The sequence below is a fragment of the Acanthopagrus latus genome, chromosome 1 (genome assembly GCF_904848185.1).
Source record: "Acanthopagrus latus isolate v.2019 chromosome 1, fAcaLat1.1, whole genome shotgun sequence".
Classification (NCBI taxonomy): Eukaryota; Metazoa; Chordata; class Actinopteri; order Spariformes; family Sparidae; genus Acanthopagrus; species Acanthopagrus latus.
This window is the reverse complement of record NC_051039.1, coordinates 13,303,234-13,317,356: the sequence shown is the minus strand read 5'-3', so window position 1 is coordinate 13,317,356 and position 14,123 is coordinate 13,303,234. Positions and strand designations below refer to the sequence as shown.

General features: G+C 37.2%; 1 protein-coding gene across 25 annotated transcripts in view; it reads right to left on the bottom strand.

Annotated features, from left to right (window-relative positions):
- LOC119022406 overlaps positions 1-14,123 on the bottom strand; it is a 231,860-nt gene that overhangs the window by 143,674 nt on the left and 74,063 nt on the right. The gene's annotated exons all lie outside the window — the stretch shown is intronic.

The following is a 14,123-nucleotide window of genomic DNA, read 5'->3' as shown; positions in this document are numbered from 1 at the left end:
AACAAAACCAAAATCACATGTTACCTATGGGTCCAAAGGAATATTCTAAGGATGTTAAAGCAGCGTAGGCGGAATTTGTTGGTGGGGTGATTATTTTTTACTTTAGTCATTACAGACCCTGCTTCTGCTGGTAGCTGACAGGACTCTCTCCAAAAAAAATCATCTTTTGTAGAATATTGTGTGGGAGTCCATACAGATGATGTATACTGCCTTATATTCCATATAGGAAAATGGTGATATCCTGTAGGGCTGTTTATGAGACAATGGAAGAACATTAAAATGCGTAAATGTAAAGTGAGATGGAAGATTTGTCTGATCAAATATCCATTTGACATTAACACACTGTTGGCATACTTTTATTTTAATGCTCATATAACAGAATAAAAGATAAAACCCCCACTTACAGATTGTATCTCTGAAACAGATAAACGATGACTTACAGATAACACAAAACCGTGTGTCCACTAGGCTTCTCTTTGTGGATGAAAATTGCTGGCAGGAGGTAGGAAAAATAAAAGGATGAAGCACTTCAGGGAAGTGAGGAAAAAGCACTACAGGTGGGCCTTGTCCTCTTCAAAAACATCACCACTACATCACCACTACATCTTTGTCACAAACTCAAAAGTAAAAATGGATATTGGACACCTCACATGGCGACAAGACTCTCCCTCCCTGACGCTATGTGAAAAGGGTCTGCAACCTCAGACAGGAAATAGATCCAGTCAAGCAGACAGGCTGGTCAAAAGGGCAGATGTAGATGCACTTGATGAGTCAGAATACATATGCAGCAGTGACTCACTGTTTACCTTTCAAAGTGTATCTGTATACACGATGATTTTGGTGCTGCATGTCAGGCTGTTTATGAATTCATTTTATATTTACCCATTTTTTCTTTACAGAATATTACTGTATTTTTTATCCAATTTTATACCCATACCATTGGCATTCTAGAATGAATTTCCATACTGAGACACTCTCTTGTATTACTCCTCCTGCAAACACACCCAATGTGATGCAACCTCTTCTATTTAATGCACGCCTGTTGTTTTGTATGAACTTGTAAGTGTACCTGGTTGTTGCTCACCTGCTGTTTTGACAACAGAATTGCAGGGTAAAAAATCCTGAGTTGTATTCTTTTGGTCAACTTTATGATTTGTGATTATGCTCAATACAGACTCATCCTGTGTAATTAAGGAGACCACCATTAAAGCCCCCGACTTGTTAAGATTACTTACTAATGACAATCTGAATCACAAACACAGAATCTGTTGGAAATACTGAAATTCTACACATTCATATTACTGCTTAACAAAATGAACAAAACATTGTGTTACTTTGCCGCACTGGAACTGGGGCAATGTGACTCATTTCCCTTGTTTGTTTGTTCATGCCCCATTATGTGTGATTACTGTGTATTTTTCACAAAACCAGGGGGGAATAATAGATCTCCCTGCCTCACTGCAACATTTACAAAATTACAGTGGGAAGACCTACTTCTCTCCTTTGTTCACGTTCATGTGTGCAGAGCGAGACGTCACTGTCCAGATTTTCTTCTGCAGAATGATTCATTACACTAACAGATATCTACATTTCAAATTAAGGTGACGTATTCAGTGTTGATTGGCCACAAGAGGTATGATTTGTGCCTGATGCACCATTACTTGTTCCTTTGTGGAATCCTGGAGGCTGTTTATTGAACATTCCTTCAAATAGCACTGGGTATTACTCTGCTTAATGACATTAATTGCACTGTTCTAATTGGATGTCGAAGACCATGGTTTGTTAATCACCATTTTTTTTCTCTTTTATTGCTGACATTTTTTCCCACACATTATATCCTGCACACACCTTGCATTAAGAACATATGACACTAAAATAATTTTTTAGAAGCCCTTTAGTTCTTAATCAACTGATTTTAGTTTGCACCATAAATCAGCTATCTCCATAGCAACTTTGATTACCTGCTCCTCAAGCAGAATACAAAACTTGTGGGTTTTTTTCGAGATTTGACATGACAGTGCAGGAAAATGAATGAAATGTAGCAGGGGTAAATGATAGTGTTCGACACACTTGACTGTTTTTATATCAAGAGAAAGAGGGGGTAAATTATTCCCTCTGAAGCTGAGTATGCCGTAACAGAAAGAAGAAGAGAAAGTTAATTGGCTGTCTCCTGGCCAACTGGGATCTCTATTCACTTTACCATGCAAAGGAACCACTAATTATAGGACACAATGCACTGCTATCTCCTGGCTCTCTGCATACTTCGCAGGTCAGACAATCAGATGCTCCCGGTAAAATCAAAGCAGAGCACATCATGGAGGAGAGGCTGTCATTAGCCCTCTCTCTCCAGTGACATGAAAGCCTGAATATTTGAAAACATTTTGAGTGATACTTTGAGACAGAATCATGGCAACCCTGTCTCCTCAAAATTACATTCACATGCAACTAATCTGTATCAGCTAAAAGTAACTTGTAACCTTTTTTACAAAAATGTGATGTCACTTGGATTATGCTTGGGATAAAAATGTTGGGTAACCACTTTGACTGCCTCAATACTGATTAAACAGATTGCCAAGAAATTTGTTATAGACAGTCATGGTCACCAAAAGATGATCTCTAATGTGTTTGGTGATCCCCTGACTTTTCCTACATTGCCACATCAACAACTATTAGGTGGCTTTACACTAAATTTGGTACACATTTTCATGTCCCCCTCAAGGTGAACTTGCTGATCTCTTCACTTTTCATCTAGCTTCATCATTAGGTCAAAATGTGAATAAATAAATCTAAAAAACTGCTAAACATCACAATGTCATCATGCTGATTTTAGGAATCATTTTAAACATGAAGTGCATTAGCAAACTGTTCACCTCCAATCAAACTGTTCATGGTTTCTTCAAATGGTACAGCATATTGTAATATTTGCACTTGTGCATCCACTCTGAATCACAATACTTTTTTTTGTATTTTTTTCAACATATACCATTAATGACAAACATTATTGTTCAACCAAACAAATCATGAGTCATTATATGAGTAGGGCTGTTGTGATTCAAGGCAGTTAATCAGCCAGCTGTATTCCTTGTATGTTATTTATCCTTTTTTCTCATATATCATGATACACATTTAGATATATCAAAAGTTTATGAAATTAATAAGAAATACTGCCTCACCACCCAGCAGCTTAATAATGGTTAAAACTGCACTCCCAATCATACTCTCACTAACAAGATAAGGAATAGGATTAGGAATAGAATTTACAAAATCATCATTAAACCAGTGACTATGAGAAGTACCAGAGGTACCTCATAAGAGTTATTATGAACATCACTGAGAAAAACTTCATAGTGCTAATGAGGACCATGCGATATGGACACATATTTCTAGAGAAAGTGAGAAAATGGACTTTGTGTTGAGAACTGCTGCTTCCAAGGTCAAGAATGAATTCTTAAACCCAAGTTAATGATTACTTTCCAGATGCAATATACATTTTCCAACTTCAACATGAGAAGAAATATTATCATGAGTGAGCAACAACAAAAATGTTATGTGAGCAGACATTTTAATCAAAGAGCATGAAAAGTGAATCTCCAAAAGTTCAGAGTGGACAAAGAGTTGTATTATAGCGATTTGTGTCTGAAAGTAAGAAAAAAAGAAAGAGGCCAAGGTCAGACAGGGCTCTGGCTGGGGGAGAATTTTGTTTACAGCATCCGTTTCCAGAATAAATTTAATATTTATGAAAAAAGAAGCAGAAAAAGTTATGGCATGGCTCACCCTACTGCGGACACAGAGTTAGTTTATGCACTTTTCAATAGTCATTTGATATCATAATACTACATAGAATACAATGTAGCCCAGTCTTAACTCATTTCATGATCAGCAAGGGATGGTGCCTAATGAGGTGTCCATTATCAGGAAATGAATTGCCTCTAGGGGTTAATTAATTACTTTTATTAACACCTTGAAGGACATTATCCATTTATACCATAGTCACTTGGCAAAGAAAAAAAAGACCATTAATCGATATTTTCATGTGTTTTGCGAAGAAATTTAAAAGTAGCGATCTAAATTTAAAGCCATAACTCCATTACCCTGGCAGGACCTAAGGGGTCTGACCAATAGCTGGAACAATCATTAGCATCCCATGAGGTTCCTATGGAAACATTCATTACGCAAGTAAATAGGATAAACCTTATAGAGGACATTATGACAGAAGATATCAACCAGTTCAAGAAAATGTATAAACACATGTTATTTACCGGGTATAATGGATAATGGTCATTAATGAGTATTGGTGATTATCATTTATTAATTGATGTGTCATGGTGATGAAAGGTAAAGAATGTGGATGTGTGTGTGTGTGTTTTTTTGTGTGTGTGTGTGTGTGTGTGTGTGTGTGTGTGTATGTGTGTGTGTGTGGGTGTATATGTGTGTATGTAGATATTTGTATGGGTATGTATATGTATGTAGGTATATATGTATGTATGTATGTATGTATGTATGTATGTATGTATGTATGTATGTATGTATGTATGTATATATATATATATATATGTGTATATATATATATATATATATATATATGTGTATATATATATATATATATATATATATATATATATATATATATATATATATATATATATATATATATATATATATATATTTAGACAAAGGGGTGAGAGCTAACAAGCTATGCTTCTTCTCACTCCTTTTCGCATATGTCATTTATTTTACTTTTTATCGTATTATTTTGCTTCCTCAAAATCTTCATTTCCATATGATGTTGTGCAAATAATTTGTTAAACTGCAATCAGGAAGCCATGTTCTATTTGCTTATTCGACATGCTGAGCAGGGGAATCAAACCAGTGACCTTCCGATAACAAGAGGCTGGCTCTACCCCTGAGCCACAGCCTTCTAACATTATGATAGCAAGATTCAAAGTCAAAAACACTGGGTACTATGGACAAACAATAAACATAATTTGACAGCATGTTTAATAGGCCAGACTAGCTAGCTATCACGCCAGGTGAGCTTTTTCTTATTAGCACATTCATTTAGAGCAGCAGCTATACTTCACTGAACCTGCTCCTAAGTAGGTCTGGTTTACTGAGAACTGAATAAAACCCTGCAGCCAATCCTAATCGAGTATTTACCCAGACAATGGTAAAACATCCATCAATTTGTTAAGGTACTTATTAGCCCATACGTTTTTTGGAAAGAAGAAATAATAGCAATAAGCCTCACATTGAACCACAATTTTTGGATGTTGCACATGGCTTTTCAGACTCACATGAAGAATTAATCAGAATGTGTAAAATGTGAATATTGTTGAAAATTTACAGACCTCCTGCTTTCCCTTACAATAAGATAATCAGTGATATATAAAATGTTAAGGGGAAATTCCATTCATAAACAACAATCTTTCTAATGAATGAAAATAGTAGATTGTTTTATTAATCATGCACCTAGGTAACACGTGTCTAAGTGAATTTGACTAGTTAGTAAATCTGAATATTTTATTTTATTTATAGAAATAATATTCTGCATTGATAACGACTCATAAATTACCTCCTTTATATAGACAGTAATTAGTACTGTCTGACAACACTCAAGAATAATAGAATAAAACAACATGAAAAAAGCACCTCTGAATTTGATGAAACAATGGATGGTATCTCAATTTTACAGTTAGCTGTTTCCGAAAAGAGTTCATGTTTTTTTTTTTTCACTAGTTTAGAGTGAGTTTAGAAGTGGAAACTTCAGAGAGAGGTCAGGGCTCGACTCGTGACCTCTGTTCATCAGAGACCTCCTAATGAACAGAGCTAAAACAGAGCCTGTTTGAAGACACTGTTCATGGCTTTTGTTACTGGTTCTGAATTGTGGCAATTAGGAGGTGATGTTTTCTTCTTAAATTAGTGAATCTACATATGACAAAAACATACTGAATAAGAATTAGTCACGTGTGGATCATAGAAAATGCTAATTTATTTGTTTATTGATGGAGTGAATCTACTCTTGAAACCCTGCTATTAGTCCCATATAGCTCATTCAGTGTTGTTCATCTCTATGGATACCGAGTCCTGCTCTCATTATTTATACTAAGAAGCATTACATAACTAACATTAGCAGGAAATGAATGAGAATCAGATGTGATGCAGAATTATGTATAATTCATAAACTGCGATACTCACTTTGATACCTCATGATTCTGCAACTCAATGCAAACTAAGCGATGCATTACAGTATTGCATTATATAAAGCTGAACAGTATTATTTTCTTAAGGTTAGGATTCATTTCATGGATATTACATTAGACTACATCATTTTTACCTGGTTATAACTAATAAACTGGCAGCAGGGTGTATATTTGGGACATGCCACTACTAAATGCTTCAGAGAACTGCTTTATACATCTTTATCTCTGTTGGTCACCTGTATTAAATGCTGTGTGTCCAATGAAATATTTTACACAATTCATAATCCTACCAGTCAACGTTGTTATCCCCCAGCTCGGGGAGGTTGAAGCAGAAATGCATATCATAATGACTACCCACCCCCAGCACACAAAAGAGCCATACATGAAGGCTGTGCACCTCTCTCGTGAAAGTGCTTTGTCTCATTTATTTTGATGGTCAGACTTTTAACTCAGTTCAGCCCAGTAATTGCGTTTGGACTGAAACTCGACCTCTGGCCGCTCACATCACTCGCTCTGTAGCAAGTGTGGCATAAGTTGGCACCCTAGGTTCGGGGGCCTTTGATGCAAACTTGGTGTTAAAGAGTTAAATTACAGTCTTCAGCCACCTGAGTCTGCTTCAAATGTCAGCAATTCACTGGCTCATGGAAAGGGTGGGGGAGGGCAGAGTTAAATGTCAAGTAATGCTTTTTAAGCTAATTGCCTTCAGTGTCTTTGGAGGAGCCACTGTGGGCCGCGGCTGATTAGAAAAGGTAGCCTCATGAATCTGACCACCTGATGAGCAGATGGGTATTGTTGCACTCTAATGGAAAAAGCTCTGACTGGTCTAACAAGAATGTTGCTGCTGGCTTTACTGCGGCGTTCATTTTGTGTTACAGCACATTTAGTTTAATTGCGTCCCGGTTGTGCTGCACACAACTTAGGCATAACAGCTATTTCAACAACAGTTTTTAAACTATTTGCCTTCTGCAGTGTACAATGTCAGCCTGACTTCAGTGGTAATCTAAACTTATTTGCACAAAATAATTAATGGTTTTATCTGATATCTGAATAGAAATGGAATAGACTGTGTAAACTCAAGCAGAAGCAAATGTGTTGGATGGAGCAGGACAGTATGTGTCAGATTAACCCAAAATAAACTACAATGCCCATTTTCATGATAATATTTTGTGTGTTTTTTTAGTATATTTTGGCAACAGAATCAGTAAGCAAGCTCAGGCTTTGGCTACACAGAAAATAGTTGTTTGTATGGTCAATTTCTGTACCATCTTGAATAATAGTTATGACAAATGGAGGTTATTTTCTTGGTGTTTAATGTCTGAACATGCACTTCTCACAACAAAAAGAAAAAATCAAAGTTTTACATGAGAATATTTTGAGTGATCTTGTAAAGTTTGCTTTTACAAATCCGTCTTCTTATCCAGATCCGCAGCAAAGGTTAATGGTGTCTGTTCTAAGTCAATCCAAACTCCATTGAAGTGCTTTCCTAAGCTTTTTGTGTAACCCTGCTGACAAATTAATACGAAAGAAATGGACATGGATGAAACACAACCTCCTTGGCAGGGCATGTGAGCGGAGCACAGAGCGGAGTGCGGAGCAAGTGGGGAGCGGAGCGTGCGAAATATAGTCGGAGCGCAGAGCGGGTTTTAATCTAAAGGCCAAAGCGATGGTTCTGTTTCGTTCCAGTTCCGTTCCGATACCACTGGCAGTACAAGGCCATCCACTGGCTCAAACAGACACAACACAGAAAGAGGACGAGGTGACAGCCCAAAACAATCTACTGTTCTTTACAAACTGAAAAGGCTTTCAATCGACAGGCTCTCTCTCCAACAAAGCCGCTGCACGTCAGTTTAGGCCACATCGGGCAGTGTGTCCCAGGCTAATTCGGTGGAAAATGTCAGGAATTGTTCCCTCTTTTAAATTTGAGCGAGCGTGGAGCGATTTCACCAGAGCTGAATGAAATTTTAGGTGAGCGGAGAGCGGCCTTTGTGCAGAGCTATCTGGTATAACTTGGAGCAATGGAGTGAAGGAGCGAACAGCCACGTAAGCGGGGAGTGGAAATTCTAGTCGCTCAGCTCTGCTCACATGCTCTGCTCCTTGGTAGAGATAATAAATCTGCACTTGATTTAAATTGAGTTTTGTCTCTTTGGCATTTTTTTCTTTCTTTTTTTTTTTTTGGGCGATCAATTGATTGATTATTCTGTTCTGGATCTAGTTGTTTTGTCTTGCCCTAGCTAATAAAAGTGCCACAGGGCAGAAAGAGCAGAGTGAACATTAGATAGAGGGCAGAACAAAGTTGCAGAGCAAACTGGTCATTATTGGAAATATAGCAGAAAATGTCTTGACACACTAACCTGTCATTAGTCATGATTCAAGATGGAAGTTGATTGGAGCAGGGTTCTTTAAAAGGTGATTTCACACACTGTATTAACTATGCTGATGGACAGAAAAACCTTTTGACAGTTAAAATGTCTTTTTTCCATTTGTAGTTATTCTTTTTCAATTACTTGAATAGTAATGAAATGGAAGGTAATTTGTACTTTTTTTTTTCTCCTTTCTTTCTGGACCTCTTCCCTTCCATCTATTTTTTCTGTTAACATTTTTTAACCCAACATAACTTCATGACATAGCCAGCAACTGCCTAAATCTTGATCTGTAGAGGAAAATGTTGTTTTTGCCTAAATTTCTTGCTATTAGAGCAGCATTATAGCGAGCAGAGGCCTCTCTCAAATAACCTAAAATGAGTCCCTTTCATTTTTAAATTTCTTTCTTAATTTTGCAGTTTTACTTTGTAAATAGGATTTCAGCTGTCACACGGCTCAAAACAGCAGAATCATTTTACAGAAATGTCACAGTCCTTCGCCCAGCTATGGATAAGCTACCTCGACCACACATCCATAGCACCATGAAACAAGGAAACTCAGCCCAACGCACCAGTTTAATATTATAAAGCTGCAGATTTCTTCAGTAGTTATCATTTTTAACAGGAAATACAGTACATGGAATTAATGAAAATCAGAAAACAGAGTTGAAAGGATGAATTTCAATAGTGTAATTATGCAGTATTTACCATTAGAACATGACTAATACTTATAGTCAAAAAATATCCATGTATCCTCAATAACATCCATCCAAAGAGCCTTAGTTTTGCTGATGAAGGCAATGAAATGAAATCAAAACATGGAAACAGTACGTGCAATCTCTCTAAAAGGACACGTCACTCTCCATCATGACACTTTGACAGTTTGTTTAGTGAGGGGGAGGGGCTGTTCTCTTTTTTCATGAGTCTATTCACAGTGTGTCATCAACATCCTTAAAGTATGTGACTTGTTAAGACGTAGCGCTTACATCTGTGTGATTGGCAGCGAGCAACCCGATTGGAAAGTTTAGTGCTGAATACATTTTTTGATTAAACAAATTATGGTAATTTCATTATTATTCCGTCTTTACATGAAGGCTAAAAACTTCAATAATGATAACATGAAAGTTACTTACTGTGCAGGAGAGTTCAGCAGAGGACCAATACAAAGCTCAAACTCAACTTATTTTATAGACAGTCACTTTTCTGTTGCAGCCTTATGTAACTTTACAGAAATTTTAAAAATCAAATAAATCAGTGACTTTAAATTCTGAGAAAACATACCTCAAATTTGCAAATGACACCCCTGTCTTGAATCCTACATTGTGTCATTTTAAGTTGCAAGTTCCAAAGGAATGGAAAATGACTCACTAATTAGACAGTGACAAAAGTGCAGCTCTGCAGTCTGTTTTTGTTTCTCGCTTAGATCTGAAATGAATACCAATTTAAGCCCTGGCATGCAAATTCTAACTGCATTGAAATACAAGAGATTGCTTTTTCATCTGGCCATCTCCATCTCAATAGAGGAAATGATTTATTTTTGTGCAAATAAATTCATTCACTGAGAGCTTAATTAACTAGTGATTCATGATTTGGGTTAAGCCCAACTCTCCCAAGCTTTCAGAAGAATCTCATTTTCTAGGACAACATTGATTCTTTCTTTTTTTTTTTTTTCCAAATACCCCTCCCTATTCACTCAACTGATTAGTTTAGTCCACATCTGACTGTACTGATCACAGGAGGGAATGTTGTTCATGTGTGTATGTTTCAGGGCAGGGGCGTGTGACGAAAATATTAACAACATAGTGTGAAAATTGAATCTCTCCAAGTAGGATAAAGTGCAAAAGATGAATGAATTAGACACAAATCAATACAAAGTACAGCCCTGAAGCAAGCTGCAACAAGGACACAGACGCAGACAAAGGAGAAACCTGGATGGCACCTGTCAAAGTGTGTTGAAGTTATGCAAATGTAAGGTGGTTTAACTATATTTTGCAGATTCAAGATGACATATGCTTGATGTAAAAATTTTCTTGATGTAAAAAAAGTTGTTCAAGCAACCATATCTACTCAAAATGATATTTAACTATAACTTAGTAACAACAAATACCCTTTGAGAGAAATGTAAATGTGTTGTTCTTAAAAAATACCTGCTATATAGTCTTTAAATCTTATTTATTCAGGAATTCATTCTCATCAGTGCTTCCTTAATTATCAACTAGTTGCTGATTCATTCATCACTCATTTCTTGATATGGACTCACATTTGTGTGAGTATGTAACACTTGAATGCAAAATTACAGATGTAATTTCTAGGAGACTGCGTTGGGCAAGGAATACATAACTGCTGAATTCGGACTCAGCATCTGCAGATACACAACTGAGAAAGAAAAGGAAAATAAGACATTACGCTGGGACATCCCTAATTAATCACTTTTACATACTGGACCAATCTAAATAAATTGTTCCTATGCATCCAGCTACTCAGTGGTATTCATTGACCCCCCTGGCTTTTGAGGATCCCAGATCCTCTAGCTAGGTGCTTCTGGGAGGAACAGTGATTGAGGTACATTCACAGTTTCACCATCTGGAAGGGCTCTTCAGACAGGCAAACAGCATCTCCCAGAAGACATCACTCTCCCTGCTGCTGCAGACCTTGAACCACTTCCACATATCTTTGCACGGTAGGATATTCCTCAGCACTGGAAGCAGCAGCCATCACACAAAACAACATGTTAATAGGATGAAGACACAGAGCTCACCCAGGGTCATGTCAGGAAGCTGGTTCTTCTGGTCCAGAGGCCATTCCCAGAGTACCGCAACAATCAGGCACAATAGGTGTTGATTGTGAGAGAACTCAAACAACTTCTATTCACCAGCTGGTGAAGTGCCAAAGCAGCACCAAGTGCTCTGAAGTCGTTAATCCCCCCACTGTTCACCTCCTCACCTGCCACCATCCAATCTGCAGCTCTCAACAATACGCAATCTGCTCTCTAACACAAAGGCTCAAAACAGTCACACCAGTGTCTAAGAAAAGCTTATTTCCCGAATATGAGACACAAACAGATTTCTATCACCAAGAGTTTGATATTACAGACGGCACAGCAAGGTCTGCGGGGCTATTTTGATATCACAATTCGACTGCAGTTCAAACGTAACTTCAACAGTGAGTGACTCTTTGCAAGCCAGCAATACCAGAAAAGTTAGCTGGTGTTATGAAGGACTGAGTTGGACTTACAGTAGATATTGTATATCTGTGTACAAAAGTTCAAACCAGGGAATGAAATCCAGAGCTGTACACAGTACCTCCACCGCTGGCTTGATAAGATTGCTGAAGAAATTGACGGCAGGTCACAAGGGGACCACAATTACTGAAGCACAAGCACAGGTTACATTTTACTATGCCCTGGGCTGTCTTGGACTTTTGCATCAAATATCATGTTGACTACACATTTTTAAGTACAAACTCTGGGCCTCATTTGATGCAAGTCGAAAGACATTTCAGTCACTGTTTCTTATGAGCAATGCTGTGCTAATGCTAGCTTGACTATATTAGATTAAAGATGCGTCACTAATGCTCAGCATGCCTCCATCTCTTTAATACTACAGTGCTACTGATAACCAGTCAACTGACAAACATTTACACATTTTTTCAGTCAATATAGCTGTGGTGTATATAAAATGACCTGAATTTTCATTAAGAAGTCCCAGAGGGCATGTCCTCCAGTGGTTAAAAGAGAAAAATACATGCAAATTTTGTAGGAAATGGAAACTCAATTGTCCATTTAATACAAATACAGTGAAAGATTTTGCTTTTGTAAATAAGGGATAAACGTTTTAAGGGGAAACTAGATATCATACAATTAATCCTTAGATTCTGTTAGAGAGAAAAGCAATTAAGACACACCTTGGCAGAAAACACAGTCTGAATACTGATATTTTGTATAATTTTCAAATCCTCACTGACTTTAAATGAGCTACAGTAGTACCAGAGACATTACAAGAGAGGAGACAAACCACTTAAAGCATTATAGATAGAAAAGGTGGCAGCTTGAGCATTAGAGATTGAACTTGCATTTGTTCAAGTGCTCTAGTTAAAGTAACTGATGGCTTCAAGTCATGGCGCTTTAAAAGGGTTTAGCACTGTGAAACCATGTGCATGTCTAGTAAAAGCGCAACCTGTTGGGAAAAGGTGTTTTTAAATCTTATTTTGGGAAGATTCACTGACCTTTTGGGGCTTTTTTTCCCCCATTAGATTTGACTTTTATCTCTATACATGCAGTTTTTGTGTCCCACGGAAGTTATGGCTCCTTTCCCATTTATTTAGGTAGGGGCCTGGTCTTGTTATCCCAGGATAACTGCCCAGAGGCATTGCCAAGATGCCTGCTGCCTGGCAAGACGTGCCTAAGAGGACCTTGGTAGTACTCCATATTCTGAACTCATGTGCTGCCTTAAAAGCTCTCCTTGGGTGAGTGTGGTTGCATAATTTTCTGTCCTGGATTAAATTTGCTGGCAGCCAGTAGCTGTCCAGGCCAAGGCAATCAGCATATTGAAGCAGGGGAAAGGGTTGAATGGATTACCATTTGACTGCTTAAGAAAAATTGTGCATAACAGATATATAGTAATGCTGACCATCAACCACATCTAGGTACAATATGTCGCATGAAAAGCCAGGTGTAAATGGAGCTGTAATGCTTTTGATCAAGACTATAATAGATGTTCCATCCCTCAAAGATATTCTTTGGCTGCATTATTTCCAAAAAAACCCACACCTTGAATCATCCTCCAAACTGATTCATGGTGCTCTGGAATAGTCACTGTCCTCGGACTGAAACAAAGCTATTTATTTAATTAACTATTTATAAAATGGACAATACCGCTGACCGCTTCAAGGAGTGGTGATAATTGTTCACATTGCAGTTTCTAATAACATTAAAAACACATATCTGCACTGTGACGGCACTGCAACAGTCCTTACACACACATAATGCCACTGAAAATTACATTGACTAACATTCAACATGAAGCTATCACTGCAAAAAAGACTAATGAAATGTAGAATGACTATTGTTTTTGTTTAATGTGTTAACACCACTAGAATATGCTGTATCATCATTTCAAGCACATATGCATGCATTTTTTATATATGACATTACACCATGATATGTAATGAACAAGATATTATACTATTATAAAATAAACATTTCATTAATCTCTGGTGGATAAACGAAGTTCAAAGTTTCTAAGCTATCTCAAACATTTCTATGCACTACTAGAGATACCAATCCACTGACGTAGTAATATATATTAATATATAGTTATGATTAACATATATCAGTAGATGTGAGGCAAATTTAACAGCCAGCTCTTTAAGTTAACTACTAAACTATTGCATGCACAGCAATGACACAAACATTTAAACTCATTTTACAATTACTTGAATTAATAAATTCAATTGTCATCATCATTATTACTATTATTATATACTATTACTACTACTACCAAAGTTCCCAAGTAAAGGTCTCATCTGAGCCAACACTATTGGCTTAATGAAGCCCACTGGATAGT